The sequence below is a fragment of the Solanum stenotomum genome, chromosome 6, assembly GCF_019186545.1.
Source record: "Solanum stenotomum isolate F172 chromosome 6, ASM1918654v1, whole genome shotgun sequence".
NCBI lineage: Eukaryota > Viridiplantae > Streptophyta > Magnoliopsida > Solanales > Solanaceae > Solanum > Solanum stenotomum.
The window spans coordinates 24371278-24387553 of record NC_064287.1 but is presented as its reverse complement, the minus strand read 5'-3'; the positions used below and the strand labels follow the sequence as shown (position 1 = coordinate 24387553).

The following is a 16276-nucleotide window of genomic DNA, read 5'->3' as shown; positions in this document are numbered from 1 at the left end:
CTTATTGGCTTGGCTGTCACGGCTTGAGATAACACTTGAAAAGTAGCCCTAAACTTCACATTAGTCACTTGCTTGGCCAAAGGGTCAACTGGATCTTGAGAAGCTTGAGGAGGAGCCTCTTGATTCGCATTCTCTCCCGCATTCCTTTTATCATATGCCCTTCGAGTGGCCATATCCTGTAGTCCATCGGATAATGATTAGGAGAGAGACATTATAGAGTTAAAATCTATCACACGACTTCAGAGTAATGAAAGAAGTGGAGTTTCCTAAACATCTTATAGCCTCTCATTCATAAATGTGGCGCACTTCACACTAATGAATAAGACTCTACTGGACGTGGCTTATGAGATTTTCAAGGACCTTCTAAACCTTGTGCTTTGATTACCAAGTTTGTCATGACCCAAGGTAGCCCCTAGGCGTATCATGGCGTATAAGACCTCGGAAGGCCCTATACAAGACACTTATCATTTAACATACAAGTTAATTGAACATAAGAGATTTAAACAACAATTTAAACATATCAATGTTTTATAGAGAAAAGTAGAAATCTAAACATTATTTCGAAGCCATCTAGTACATAAGATTGATCGGGGTGAAACTTGTACATCAAGCTCAAAAACATAAAGTAAAGACAAAAATGAAATCAAGATCGGTCCTTGGGTGATGAGGACTCACCAATCTTTAATCTTCTACATGAGATCTCTAGCCATAGAAGTGAGAATCTGTAAGGTTGGACCCTACATTTTTTAGAAATGTAGGCAAGCGTATGCGTTAATACAAATATGTACCAAGTATGATATCCATGCATACAACATTTGAAAACATGCTAAATGAGAGCTATATTTCATGGTATGCGATTACGAAGCTAAAATGTGAGATAAGAGGTTAAAACATGAATCATAAAACAGGGTCAGTGGAAGTAGACATCATTTTAAAACACATGTGAGATACTTGCAAATGTGGGAAGTAGGCCTAACTGATATATAAGAACATATGAGCTATTAACATAGAATAAGGTATCTCCCACACCGACAAGGGTTGTCCCACTTTCTAAGGTAAGAACCATTAACTTCTAGCTTATGTGGGTCCACTAGCTAATGTCTATCTAAACAACCTATGTTGGCACATAGTTAGGGGACATGGGTAATCGCCACTTGTACACTCGGTACTAAGATTAAATTTTGTGGGATAGTTCTTAATCATTTTCAACTTATCTTTTAAACAAACATGGGTAATAGGCTCTTATCATTGCATCATATGACATGGGTAAATGCCTCTTGTCTTTCAATAGAGAGCATGGGTAATCATCTCTTGCCTCCATATTAGAATAGCTCCTTAACATTGGTACATTTTAGGTGAGAAAGCCTTTCAACCTTAAGAACCCTTTTCCTCTAAAAATTATCCTTTCACAGTCATGCTTTCATATGTATATGAAAAATCCTTTCAACAACACAACAACAACATCATTGATACTTCACTTTCAAAGAATCCTTAAAACATTTGCATCAATTTCAAGAGAACATTCATGATTTCATAAGTTCATCTTTCATAGTTCCACAACCTACATTATATCATCATAAATTGGAAAAAAAAATTGGGTTAGGCATGGGTTCATGGGATTCAACTTTAAAACATGAAACTAACTCAATTTATGCATAAGAGATCATAATTCAATCAAATAAATCAGCATAGAAAGGAACCCATAACATGGAAGAAAAACCCTAACTCAATTGGGGATTGTTAACTTCATAATTGGAGAATTTGGGAACTATATAGAGGAAATGGCTCCATGGATGAAAACTATCATACCTTAATGCCAAAATCTTAACTTTAATGGTGGAATTGGAGATTTGACTTGCAAACCATATCTTTCTTCTTTAACTTCTAGAGAGAGAAATATTTTAGAGGAAGACTTGTTCTTCTTTTAAGAACTTTAGAGAATGATTTCAATTGGGGAAATTTGGGGGTAAAACGACATAGTATTAGGTTAGAATAATTAGGAAAAGACCCAAAATCCCCTACGGAAATAGCTGCCGACACCATCTACAGTGGGGATCAACGGTCTGTGGTTCCACCAACAGACTGTCCTGTTCGGCCGTCGATAAGTTCAAAGATCTTGATCTTTGGACCTCGACTAAGGGACCCACCAACAGACCGTGGTCCCAATGACAGACCATGGGTCTCAACTTTTGACCCTAGAAGTTCTCTAAGTCTTGGACTCATCTACAAGACCTATTTACGGTTCATGCATTGAATGATGGACCGTCCTATTGAACTGTTGAAAAAGTACTGAAACTTGACATTTTGAAATACTTCACTGGCTAATCCACGGACTAAACCTACGGTTCGTGTATCAGATGATGGACTGTTGGTGGCTCAGTCGGATTGGTACTAGATTTCTTAAAAAGCAGACATTTCTACATTTTTTAATCCAAGTGTTACACTCCTTGAAAGGACTTTGTGCTTCAGATTTACAAATATCCAAATCAACATGGTGATGGTAATTGATGTTTGCGTAATCAAGAAACAACTTCCAATTCAAGTGTCTATGATCATACAATAGTACTATAACCCAACCGAATGGGTTAGGGTCGAGTCCCAAGGGAGTGGTTTCTGAGAATTAAGAGTTAAGCGCGAATATGCTAGAGTTAACCATAGCTAAAAATATTATCAAGTAAAAACATGGTAAATTAAGGGTTTGATACGAATGTCAGTTATCAAGGGTGTTTGTAATCAATTAATGAACAAAAATAGTGAAAACAAAAAGACGTTAATAAAGGAGACGAGATTCTTGGGATGTGATAAGAATACGGGATAAACTACACAATTGGGTGATGTTATTGATAATCAATTTGCTGAACATTTGTAACTAGGCTAGACTTTAGTGGGGGTAAATTCTCTCTAGAGCAACTTACCTCGAATCAACTTTGTTTCTCTCGAACATCGAGTTGCCGCTTTTAAGCACGGCCTCCACCTTAGCCCATTCACTCTCTCGAGCTAAATGTGTGGGAAAAGGCCTAGGATTCACTCTCTCGAGCTGAACCCATGACGACCCAATAACCACCGGCTATCGATTTAGTAGTCTTAGTTTTAAAACCTTTCTCTCGAGCAAGCCAAAAACACTAAGATGAAATCATATTTGCAACTACAATCCCATTAAGTTCAAACACAACTACTAAACGAAATCACATTTAAATAGCAAATAGACTAACAATAAGCAATACCCAACAGGAAATTTAACCCATATTCACAAAATCATACCCCAAGAATTGGGGTTTTAGTTAGACATAGAGAAAAGAAAGAACATGATACCAAATCGAAGTAACATCACTGGGTATGATTTATATTCACTTTAAACGAGTCTAAGATGAAGAATCTTCAACACCCACTTCCAATTTCTTGGAATTGGAAGTCTTCAAATATTCAAAAGCTAAGCAAAATATTCTCTACTTGAAAACTCAGAAAATAAAATTGTTGTATCTGAAATTTCTTACTAAGATAAAAATTCAAACTAGTATTTAGAGTTGTCAAAAAACGTGCTACGAAGGATCACTCGGTGTAATTAGTCGGGATCGTCGATGCACTCGGTGATCCGCCCTTTGGTCTGCTTCATCACCTTTCAGCTATTGCCTTCAGCATCTTCGCATTCTAGATCATTGGGCGATTTAGTACTACTTCGCGAAACTGTTCGGTGACGCGCCAACTGCTCCTTTTCATCGCTGACTTGATCTTTTCCTTCAGGGCATAGCACACTGAAAATTTAGGCGAGGTTAATGCCATTCGGCGAATCGCCAAATGCATTAGGCAATCCTCAGGCCTTCTTTTCTTCGTCTTTTCGGCCGTCTTGTTCCTTTTTGCCAAGTAGTGTCCATGCTTTGCCTAAAACTCCAAATACCTGAAACTTAAGGATTTACATCAGTTATTGAGACAAAATATGCATTTGAGGACACTAATTCTGGCCTGAATGAGTCCAAAATGTGGACTCATCAACACCCCCAACTTAAACTTTTGCTTGTCCTCAAGTAAAACTCAAATTCGGCAGTTCAAAAAGGATGTCTCGAACTAGACTGAATCATGAATGCACACACAAGACTCAATTTACTCATGCGAAGATCAAATGTGTACTCTAAGTTTCAAGTTGTGACACACCATTATCAAAGAATCTTAAGCTCACTATACTTGCTTCAAATGCAAGTTCAAGGTCAACAAAGGAAATCAAATGCCCTCACACAAAAGAATGATTCCATATTCACACTCAATGGTTCAACAATTTAAAGTTACAGAATCAAATGCAACGCTTACACTTACAAAGAGGAACAAATTGCATGCTTTCACTCATAGGTTTACCCGTATTTCCCAATAGACAATTGTTTCAGCTCACTCAAGATCAAAAAGGTCTTTTCAAGGCTTGTAATGGGGCTGAGTGCAAAGGTATGGTCATTTAGGCTCAGTGACTTTCATCCACATGAAATGTGGTGCTCACAACACTTCCCTTCTTCCTCTTTCATCATTTTCTTTAGTCCTCATAATTCATTCCATTATTCACTTTCCATGGATTGTTCGAAACCCCATTTCTTTTGTACTTTATTCCACAATTTTTTTCATTATTTTTTCTTTTTCTTTCCCATTTCATTATTTTTATATGGAGGGGTTCCATTTTTATCAAAACCATGGGTTAAAGGAGACTTTTTTTGCACATTTTGACTTGCCTTCTCTTTTCACCACACCCCCAACTTAGGCTTTTGGCCTAAGTTAGCTATTCAATCAACCACAAATCACGAGGATTATGGGTAGTAGATTTAAGAAAGGTCATGTTCTCATAAAGTTTCTTCCAAAGAAAGGTAAAGCTCAAGGGGTGTTCAAAAGAGGTTCACACACTCACAAGGTAGGCCACAAAAGAGGTAATGTCAAATTGGCTCACATTCTTCGAAGTTTCCTAAGATCATATCAAGAGATAGCCTTACTTAGTCGACCGGACCAACGGGGAAAATTCTAGGTGTTTTCATGCATGGTTCACAGTAAGCTCATCACACAAGGCATCGACACCAAAGTCAAACAAGACTCCACACTTTTTCTAGTGTGCAACGATTATCACAAGAGACTCGATTTCATAATTGGCTAGTCATAACGAGATGCAAAGAGTTCACATATTGTGTATGCAACTTCATTTGGCCTCATCGTACTCGCACATTCATGTTTGTTCGATTATGAGGACTATTCAAGTTATTGTTATTGATCAAAACCGATACTCAAATTTGCAAGAGAACATCCACATTCAACACAGAAGGGGTGGTAACAATTTGCAAAAAAAATTTAGAGAGGTCAAAAATCATTTTCAATTTAAAATCAAGGAGCCACAAGCTCAAACATCCACAAAAAGCAGTGTCAACACAATTTAAGCTAAAAACCCAATATATAAACAAAATAATATGCACAAAGGTGGGCCTCACCCCACCACAAACAAAAACCATTTGTCCTCAAATGCAAATAAAAATATCCAAAAGTCAAAATAAAGTAAGATAGAGAGGGAGGTAAAGAGGGGATCCTGTCTATGAAGTCACTCCATCTGTCTGGGCATCAGTGCCCGGTGTAGTGCTCGAGATCTGGGCATTAGTGCCCGGAGTATCAATCTGGACTTGGGCTTCAGTGCCCGGAGTCACCTCATAAGCAACAACTCCACTAGAGACAGCCATGGAGGTCTCTGCCAGTGATGTCTGCACAACCGTCCCTGCAAGATCTGGCAAATCTCTAAATATGTTCTCCTCTTGTACCTCAATCTGCTTCTCATCGGTTTTAGCATCCGACTCCTTAACTGCAGGCTCATCCCAGTGTTCATCGCCTAGAGGAATCCCTGAGGTCTCAGGAGCACCCACGTCATCTGCAGCCTGCATCAATGAAGTGAATTCTGTAGACTTCAAATAGTCTATGTCCTTCCTCAAATATGCTACCTCGGCTTGCAAAGCCAAAACCTCTGAGGCCTTCCTCTGTCTTCTCTCACAAGTTGTGACTCTCATAGATAGATCATTAATAGAAACCCGAATGGGGGTTAGTGTAGCCGAAATAGCACTCTCAATCATTGTTGGGATGGACCTCTCCAATTGAGTTTCCCTCACATCAACTAAATAGGCCAGATTCTCCATTTTCAGGATCATCGCCTAAGTAATCTTGACTGGCTGGATAAGGTGGAGGTGCCAGGAACCTGTGAAGAAGTGGGAGGGGTAGAAGTACCTGAAGGCCTGGAAGCCGGAGTAGGCAAAGATGCCTCTGCAGGTAACGAATCAACATCAACCTCCGGAGAAGCATCTGCCAAAGCTACTCTCCTCTAGTCTACCTCCTCTCGTGTGTATATGGCCTCAATACGCCAGATTTTAGTGGAGGAAAAAGGAGTGACCTCAATATCTCTCGCAGCATCCCGGGGTAATTCAGCACGTTGGCACAACTCAGTGATCAGGACCGAGAATGGCAGATAAGTTTGACTCTGCTTGGCTCTCATGTCCATAACTTGTGAAATAAGAAGTACCAAGTCGATGTGCCTCCTCGATATGATGGACCCTAGGCATGCCGCCTTAGGATGGCGAAGGACAGACTCGTTCTGGGATGACATAATACTGCTACTAATAAAGTCAAACCAGAATCGGGCAGCAATATTTAAATCCCTCTTCTCAATAGGGGCGCCCACCTCGATCCACCTCGGGCTGGTATCAGAAATCAAAGGTGTCAGCCACCCCTTCAGATCATACAAGGATTGAGCAATAGGAAATCCATCATACGAGTGTGTAGAGTACTGATCTCTACCTAGTACCGCATTAATGTAACCACTATTGCACTCGACCACCTCGCCTCGGACACTAACTGCCTTAATCGGTCTTAACTCACTGGCCTTTTTCTTGCTCTTGGGAACCAGATCACCATAAGCTGTGTAAAACTCACGAACACAAGAGGGAATATAGGGGCCTCGGGTCCTAGTGAACTACTCGAACCTGTGGAATTGGAGGGTCTCCCTCACATCTGAATAATTCCCCTCCAAGCCTTCTGTAGAAAGCAACTTTTCCTCGAGGATGGTTCATAAACCATCACCTTTTAATCTGTTCAGAAGCCTAGGAGGAGGAATAACAAGAAGCACAGGGGTCACAGGAAGTGCCTGAGCTGGCACTGATTCTGTTGCAGGAGGGGTGGCAACTGAGGGAACTCTGGTGGACGTGGGTTAAAATCTAGCCCAGATCTCATCTCTTCAGGAAATTAAAGGCTGCTCGACTTTAGGCTCAGACAAATTAGCTCGGGTGTCAATAGCCACTCCCTCAACTGAGTGCTTCTTGCTTTTGCCTTTTTCTCCCGATAAGAGTTCTTGCCTTCTCCTCTTTGGAGGATTTGCTCCCCCTTAATTTATGGTAATCCTCCGTGCCTTTTTCTGGGGTGGCTTAGCTAGATTTATTCTCACCATGTCTACAAAACATCGGAGAAAAGTTAGTAAATATTCAAAGCAAAGCACATAAAATTTGATGCAGACATACTTGTCGATCAAGTCAGTGAATCACCAAATCTCTTTGGCGGGCTAGATCAGGCTCGCCAAAGGGATTGGCTCAAAAATTATAGCAAGTCAGTGATGGGAAGGTCCTTTCGGTGAATTGCCGAAAGCTATCAGGGAGCAACGGATAGTTCGCCGAAAGTTATAGTGCAACAAGGTTTCAGGGGTGAAGACAAAGGGTGAACAAGAAGCCTTTCGGCGAGTCGCCGAGTGCTTTTGGCGACATCAGGCTGCTCGCCGAAAGTTATAGAATCATTCATCAAATGAAGCATGAAATTAAGGGTGAGATGGGGACATTAGGCGAACCGCTGAGTGGTTCGGTGAGCTCGACCCAGCTCGCCAAACGGCTCAATGTGCCTATTTTCAACCCAACTTCTCGAATTTAACCCCGCAACCCCCGAAAACAAAATCAAAGCATGCACTAGTACAATTAAGCTCAGACCCATAACACATATTGCCCCGGAATACTCAGACTTTTCCCGATTTTGTCAAATTTGGCCATTTGACGACTTTTGCCCTTAAGAATGGTGTAACCCACTCCATCATTGTGCAATTTACGCCATTTAGCACAAATACGGGCAACTCAGACTATACCCAACAAATCTAACCAACATGCAAGCATACCCCACAAAATTTAACTCAATTTAAGGCACAAAAATACAGGCATTGGACGATCAAAACAATAAGGGCAAGATTATCAAATTAAAACTGGTATTTAAGCATGTTAATCCTTTCAATGAGGCCCAGCACACGACAATACGATATGATAATTGCAAATGAGTACCAAATTTTTGAAAGTAAACTTGGGGTTCAGAAAACCAACCTTTGTGCTGATTAAAGTACTCTGAAATGTTTGGCGGCAATGAAATCCAACTTCGAGCGCAAATCAACAACCAAAATACTGATGGAATGCAAAAGTATTTAAAATACTAACTTGGTGTGAGTTTGTGAAGTTTAAAAGCGAGGGAAAGTGAAGAGTTTGAAATTCTAAAACCTTTGGCCATAAATAACCGTCTAGTTCACATCCATTTGGCAACATTAGTACTACTCACCGATCTACTCGGTGACGCGCCAAGTGATCATATACCTCACCGAGTTTTACAGGACTTCAGTCAAAGTGAGGGTCCAAACGGCGGTTTACATCGAGATCGCCGACATAGTCGGCGTTCGCCAATAATTTCCTATGCTCGCCGATTGTTACAGACTCTGATGTGAGAGTTCTTTAGTCTAACGGCGGGCTGGGTCGGCATCGCCGACTGGACTTATGTTCGACAACCCCACACTTTTCAAACACTATCCACACTTCAACCTGCAAAATCAAAACACCATTATTTCTAAAATAAAATTTAAGCTTTTAAGGGTTTCTGGTTGCCTCCCAAATAGTCCCTTAGTTAACAAGTCACCATTCAAACCTCTTTATCGGGGTTAGCCCTAGTATCACTAGGAAACCCTTCTTGGTTCTCTGAGTAAAGATAAGACAACATTTGGCCTATTTGGGTGTCTTGTAGCTGAATGATCATGGAATGAGAGGTCGTCATTTGATTCAACATTTCGAAATTCTCTTTTATCTCATTCAACACTCTATCTTGTTCCTCGATTTTGTGTAGAATGAGTGAGAGGACCTCTCCATTTTGTCCACCCTCATGTTTCTTCATCTTTTTACACTTGCTAGGGGCAAGGTACTTGCTTTTCTTGTTGGAACTTTCTTCCAACTACATACTCTTTTGGACAAATCATCCAGTTGAATCAACAAGTCGGCCCCTTCTTGGCCTTTCTTTATTTCCATGTTGGCTTTAACCAAGCCATCAAGACGCTTGACTACTACTCCATAGGGTCGTTGTGTCAATCACCCTCCAAACAGTTGATCAACCGCACTTCAAAGCTCGGGACTAAGACCTCTATAAAAACATTCCAGCAGCAATTTGTCTAGCATGTTTTGGGCATTGTTGTAGTGCTGCCTTAAACCTTGGCCACATATCATGAATAGCCTCGCCTTCCAATTCCTGGAACATTAAAAGGTTATCCCTAAGATTCAACAACCTCAACAGAAGGTGATCCACTTGGGTAGCACTTTCACCCTTTATACTCATTTTTCCTGTTTCAACACACAAACAAGCAAGACAAAACTAAAAATTAAGTAGTAAACTATGACTAACAAAGCGAAATTTGACTCACTTGAAGTTCTCAAGTAACACCACTCCTCGGTAGCGACACCATTTTAATGTTTGCGTAATCAAGACACAACTTCCAATTCAAGTGTCTACATCATACAATAGTAATATAACCCAATCGAATGGGTTGGGGTCAAGTCCCAAGGGAGCGGTTTCTGAGAATTAAGAGTTAAGCGTGAATATGCTAGAGTTAACCATATCTAAAAACATTATTGAGTAAAAACATGATAAATTAAGGGTTTGACACAAATGTCAGTTATCAATAGAGGTTTGTATTCAATTAATGAACAAAAATAGTGAACAAAAAGATGCAAATATAGGAGACGGGATTCTTGGGATGTGATAGGAATACGGGATAAACTACACAATCAAGTGAATGCTATTGATGATCAATTTGCTGAACATTTGTAATTAGGCTAGACTTTAATGGGGGTAAATTATCTCTAGAGCAACTTACCCCGAATCGACTCGCTTTTAAGCACAGCCTCCACCTTAGCCCATTCACTCTCTTGAGCTGAATGTGTGGGAAAAGGCCTAAGATTCACTTTCTCGAGCTGAATCCATGATGACCCAATAACCACCGGCTATCGATTTAATAGTCTTAGTTTTAAAACCTCTCTCTCGAGCAAGCCAAAAACACTAAGATGAAATCGTATTTGCAACTACAATTCCATTAACTTCAAACATAACTACTAAACGAAATCACATTTAAACAGCAAATAGACTAACAATAAGCAATACCCAATATGAAATTTAACCCATATTCACAAAATCACACCCCAAGAATTGGGGTTTTAGCTAGACATAGAGAAAAGGAAGAAAATGATACCAAATCGAAGTAACATCAACTGGGTATGATTTATATTCACTTTAAACGAGTCTAAGATGAAGAATTTTCAACACCCACCTCCAATTTCTTGGAATTGGAAGTCTTCAAATCTTCAAAAGCTAAACAAAATATTCTTTACTTGAAAACTTTGAAAATAAAATTGTTTTATCTGAAATTGCATACTAAGATAAAAATTCAAACTAGTATTTATAGTTGTCAAAAAATGTGCTGCGAAGGATCACTTGGCGCAGCTAGTCGGGATCACTGATGCACTCGGTGATCCACCCTTTGGTCTGCTTCATCGTCTTTCAGCTCTTACCTTCAACATCTTCACGTTCTGGATCATTGGGCGATTTAGTAATGCTTCATGGAACTGTTTGGCTACGCGCCGATTGCTCCTTTTCATCGCCAACTTGATATTTTCCTTCAGGGCTCAGCACACTGGAACTTTAGGCGAGGTTGAAGCCATTAGGTGAATCGCCGAATGCATTAGGCAATCCTCAGGCCTTATTTTCTTCGTCTTTTCAGTCGTCTTGTTCCTTTTTTGCAAGTAGTGTCCATGTTTTGCCTCAAACTCTAAATAACTGAAACTTAAGGATTTACATCAGTTATCGAGACAAAATATGCATTTGTGGATACTAATTCTATTAAAATGAAGCCCTAAATGAGTCCAAATTGTGGACTCATCAGTAATCCTATGTAATACCTCAAGGATGAGTAAAAATTTTCTTCGAATTTGTTAGAAAAGTGTTGCTTCTTAGATTAAAAAAGACAAAAGTAGCTTCTACTATGGACCTGTTCCTTATTGAGGCCTAGCACTCATTGGAGTTGGTTAACTTACCTATAATCATGCTTCTACATATGCAGAAGATGATGTCTTTGAAGGATGGAAAACATGGTTTGGGGTATGGATACTTGTTGACTTGGGTGTTTAGGCATTTTAGAATCCCCTTTGGTCATGGAGTCGAAGGGGTGGTAAAACAAACCATCTCCATGATCACTCTTGTTGAGTGTAAATGTTTAGAAGGTACAATTGGTTATAAGAGCAAGGTGTCTAAACTACTGATTGAACAGTCACAACTAAAGCATGAATTCGAAACTATGGCAGTGACCTTGGCCAACAAGGATATAGACCGTCTGCCTGATGGTTAAGTTGAAGTAGTAGAATATGAGGGACCTAGTAGACCTAAATTAGTCGCCCTAAAAGCGGAGAACAAAGTGGCAAGAACACTAAACATCGAGCAGAGCTCTTCCAACTCCATGAAGAGGTAGATTCTCGTTTATCCCTGTCTTCAAATCCCTTATCTTAAAGCCTCCCTCATCCTAATCTCCCTTTCTAGTTTCCTACTTGTTTCTAGTTTCCTACTTGTTTCTTTTATTACTTAGTGGGTATTTTTCTAGTTCTCATACGAAATGAGACATGTAATGTTTTGACTGCTTTCTTTTTGTTTTTGAATGAAACATTTGCTTGTTTCAACTATATTGTCTCGTTTCTTTGTGTACTCACTCCTATGGTTTCTGTTGACTAAATTGCTATGAATTTGCTTAAACTGCATTAATGTAAACTTGGTTTACTACTTTAACCTTATTTTATGATGTTAAATGGGGAAAATTATTAAAGCAAAATTGGTTCAGGAGATCCTGAAAAATGAATAGGGGGACTTGGTTGGCTGTTTATTAATTGGTGACATGGGAACATGATGAAAGGAGGAAGAAGTTGAAAATTGAATATGAGTTTTTCATCATCAACAAAGGGGGAAAATATTATGTTGGAGTTGATTTGAAGTTTTGATGATTTAACAAACCGAGGGATCTAACTAGGGACCAAATCTCTGGAAAGATTAAAAGTGTTGGTACATGAAAAGATAGTTGTCCAAAGTTGCAACTCTATAACACCTCCTGTGGTTGGCCAATGGTATTGATTCATGGTTTGTGTCCAGTCCCTTAAATTTCCATTCGACATTTACACAAATAAGTTTTTGTTAATCAGAAATTTTAAAAAAGCAAAAGACATTATTTTTCTCTCAAGAAAATATTACTCAAAGAACAACAAAGGACCTGATAGAGTTCTTATTTTTCTTAGCTCTTAGGGTTTACATTTCTATGCTTGATCTTGTAAGATTTATTCCTATGCTATTAAGGAATTAGATCAGTGTTCAAGTTCTTGTTGGTCATTCTAAAATTTTAGCTCGAGTTAGCTATGTCAGGATCATGAAGTCTATATCAGCTAGATGTAGTTGGTGTAGTTGGTGTAGTGGGTAGCAGAGTTGTTTCTTAGTCTTAGTTGGGTAACAGAGTTGCTTACAGTAGGGGNGGGAATTAATACGTTAATTCCTACATTATTTGGAGTTTGTTATCAAAACTAGTATACATACCCGTGTGTTCCGCAGATATTTTAAAATGAATAATTCTTTTAATTTAAAATTAACTAATAAAAATTATTATTGAGTATTAAAATTGTAGGTACAATTATATATAATTTTTTAATTTTATATAAATAGCTGATACTAATAAAACTTTATCCTAATAAGTGTAGTGCGTATACGTTCTTTAAAGACATCAAAAAAAATTCTAACAACTTCACTTTCTCGTAGTATAATGAAAATTAATAATATCATAATATCATATGTGGTGTGTGTTACATTGATATTTGTGCTAATTAATTAAATTAAAAATTTATTGATTAAATTTGAACCTAGTATGAAAATAATGACTCTTAACTTAAGCAAAAATATAAAAATAATTTGCAAAGCATATTGCAACCTCTTTAGCACACTCCTCTCTAGTTCAAACTTTCAAAATTGAATGATTTTCATTTAATCAAATATAAATTCATAAAACAAGGATGCAAAAAAAAATAAGTTTGTTCTAAATTATTATTTAGTTTTTCCACAAGCGCTTATTCTTGTTCAATATATTTTTCTAATTTCAAAATTATTTATCTATATAGATTATTTTTTATTTAGATTGTTAATGATAGTTGCAAATCACCTTTCTCTAAAAAAGAATGCATATAAAATTAATTATTTTTATTGATAAGTATAAAATATTCAAAAAAAAATCTATAAATTAATTAATAAGTAAATATTACATGAAGTGAGATAGAGATGGAAGGGTAGGTTAAGTCAAAAAGAGGGGTTAAAAATTATGCCAAGACATGTAGTGGTTTTCTCCTCTCTTGAGCAAGGGGGTTTACACGTAAAATCCTCTTATCTGTTTTACTTAGAACTTGTTATTTTTTTGCATTGTTTAATTTTTCAAGGGACCTGATCCATTGATTGATACTGGACGCATACATTTAATCACTTCTGAGTAACAAAACAAACAATGTCCTTTCCACGTAAACCAATAGAAGTTATTCTTGTAGCCTTGACAGCACTAAAACGCATACTCTGTTCAGAAAAAAGAAAAAAAAATCGAAAAACGCGTACTCTCACAACTCACACATTATTTAAACATATCAATAAATTTCAAATACAAATTATTAAACAAAACAAAAAAGGTCACATTTGGTAATGATTAAGTAAGGGAAAATCATCAAGACATGATAAAAGGAAAAAAAAACAAAGAAGTGGAGAGTTAACATATCAGGTAAAAATATAAACAAAATGGATAAAAATTCTCTATCTTTGATCATAAGTATTGATTTTGAACACTAATACTCTGTTTGATATAAATTTAAAATGATTTTCATGCAAATTAATAATAAAAGGTGCAGACGAGAGGAGTTGCTCGGATGATAAACACCTCTCACTTCCAACCCGAAGGTTGCGAGTTCTAGTCACCAAAGGAGTAAAAGGGGTGGGAGCTCCTAGGGGAGGGTAAAAAAAAAAATTTAAAAAAAAGAATAAAAGGTGCTACGATACCTGATCATTCAACCGCTTACAACATCATTTCACATATATTCTAATTATTGACAGAGAATTTTACCCTCCTCACAACTCATATATTGTTTAGTTATACAACTGAATTGTAAATATTAGATAATTAGGGGACATTAGGTAAATGGTCTAAAGAAAAAAAATTGTCAATAAAGGATAAAAAGGAATATCCATAAAGAAGTGGAGAGGTGACATATTAAGTAAGAATATAAATTCAATGGATAAAATTCCTTTGTCTAATCATAAAGTTTGAGTTTGAATACTAATATTCTGTTTGACATAAATTTAAAATAATTTTGATGCAAATTAAGGATAGAAGGTTCTACGATATAACATTATTCATCCATTTACAATACTTATCAACAAACAAAAATTATCCACAACCACATCATGAAGTTTCAAATAGCAGATGACTAAACAATCTAAAAAAACAAAAATCATTAAGAAAAGATAAAAAGGAAAAAAAAAATTAATAATAATAACGAAATGGACAAGGTGACAAAAAAGAATCCATTTTTTTAAATTTGTCTCCTTTTTTTCCCAATGAATTGTCCTCTTCTATTCTTTTGCTTGTTCACTCAAATCTCACTAATTTTTTATTTTTGTTTACAAAGTTTTATATCTGGAAAAATGATTGATGTTGTTGCTGATGCAAACATGGATGTTGTACAGCGCCATCGCATGTTAATGACGAGTTTGTTCTCTATTTCTTTTCCAATTTTACTATTCTTTTCAACATTTTTTTGTACATTTAATTTGTTTTTGTCTACAAATCTGTTTCATCAATCTATGTTTTGGTGTTTATGAATTCTTAAAGTGACCTGAAGTTAATTTTTTTAGTAATTGTGGTGTTTAGGTTATGAGGTAACTCTGTTCACCAAAACTTACATAGATTAAACAGAAATTAGCTAGTGTAAATACCTCAAGATTTGAATCTGAGACCTCATTTGACCATTGCTAGGGTCTGAGTACTGATGAACCGATCACTTTCTCATAGATTTAAATTTGTTTGTCTGGTTTTGTCTTTGCATCAAGCTTATGAAATTAGAGAAAATTTTGTGATCTCCTATATTCAGATTAGCAAACCAGAAATAATAAAAGATGAAAAGAAAAACACAAAGAACTATCTGAGTCCACAGAACCCACTGTGTGTCCTTAAGAAATTTAATCCCCTCAAGTACCCGAGGTTGCAGATTAATTCCTCCCAAGATAAAACGGATTAACCATTAAAGAAGTAGCGGTATCTCAAACTTCGATAATTTCAACGAACTCAAAATGACAGCAACGAATCACACACACAGACACGATCGATCGATTTTGTTTTGTAAGAACTGTATGCAAAAGAAGGGAAGAATTCGATACAGAAAAATGAGAGAAAACCTCTCTATTTATAGCCAACAAAGGGTAAAGGTCACAACTCTTTGGAAAGAAGACAACCTTTCAGAAAGGTCACAATACTTTGGAAAAGGCATAACCTTTCAAACGGTCACACCTTTAGAAAGGACACAACCTTTCATAAAGTTCACAACCCTTCTTAAAGTTCACAACCCTTCGGCATAGTCACAACCCTTCATTTCCTGTTTACACCTTTAAAACCCAACAATCCCCCACATGAATAGGGAATGGCTATTGTTAAAACATATGCATGAAAAATTGTGTGATTCGTAATTAAGGATTGATTGTCTCTGGATAAGTGGGTTTCCCTTTGAACTTTCCGTAGTGAACATATATCGGATATACTCGGTCAATCGGTAGATTTGATATCTTTGAACCGTCGAGCTTTGGTGTATACCTAGACAACATAAGTCACACAATCAACCCTTGAACTGTTTTTGGTTCTCATTGTTTTGTTCGTTTCAGCCATGAACAC

At 37.4% G+C, this 16276-nt stretch overlaps 1 protein-coding gene and 1 pseudogene across 1 annotated transcript in view; one reads left to right on the top strand and one right to left on the bottom strand.

Moving 5' to 3' along the window:
* Window positions 1-16276, bottom strand: part of LOC125867126 (probable protein S-acyltransferase 19) — a 1047372-nt gene that overhangs the window by 634602 nt on the left and 396494 nt on the right. The window lies entirely within an intron of this gene.
* The window catches only part of LOC125868606 (isopentenyl-diphosphate Delta-isomerase I-like), a 10330-nt pseudogene continuing 9090 nt past the window's right edge, over window positions 15037-16276 (top strand).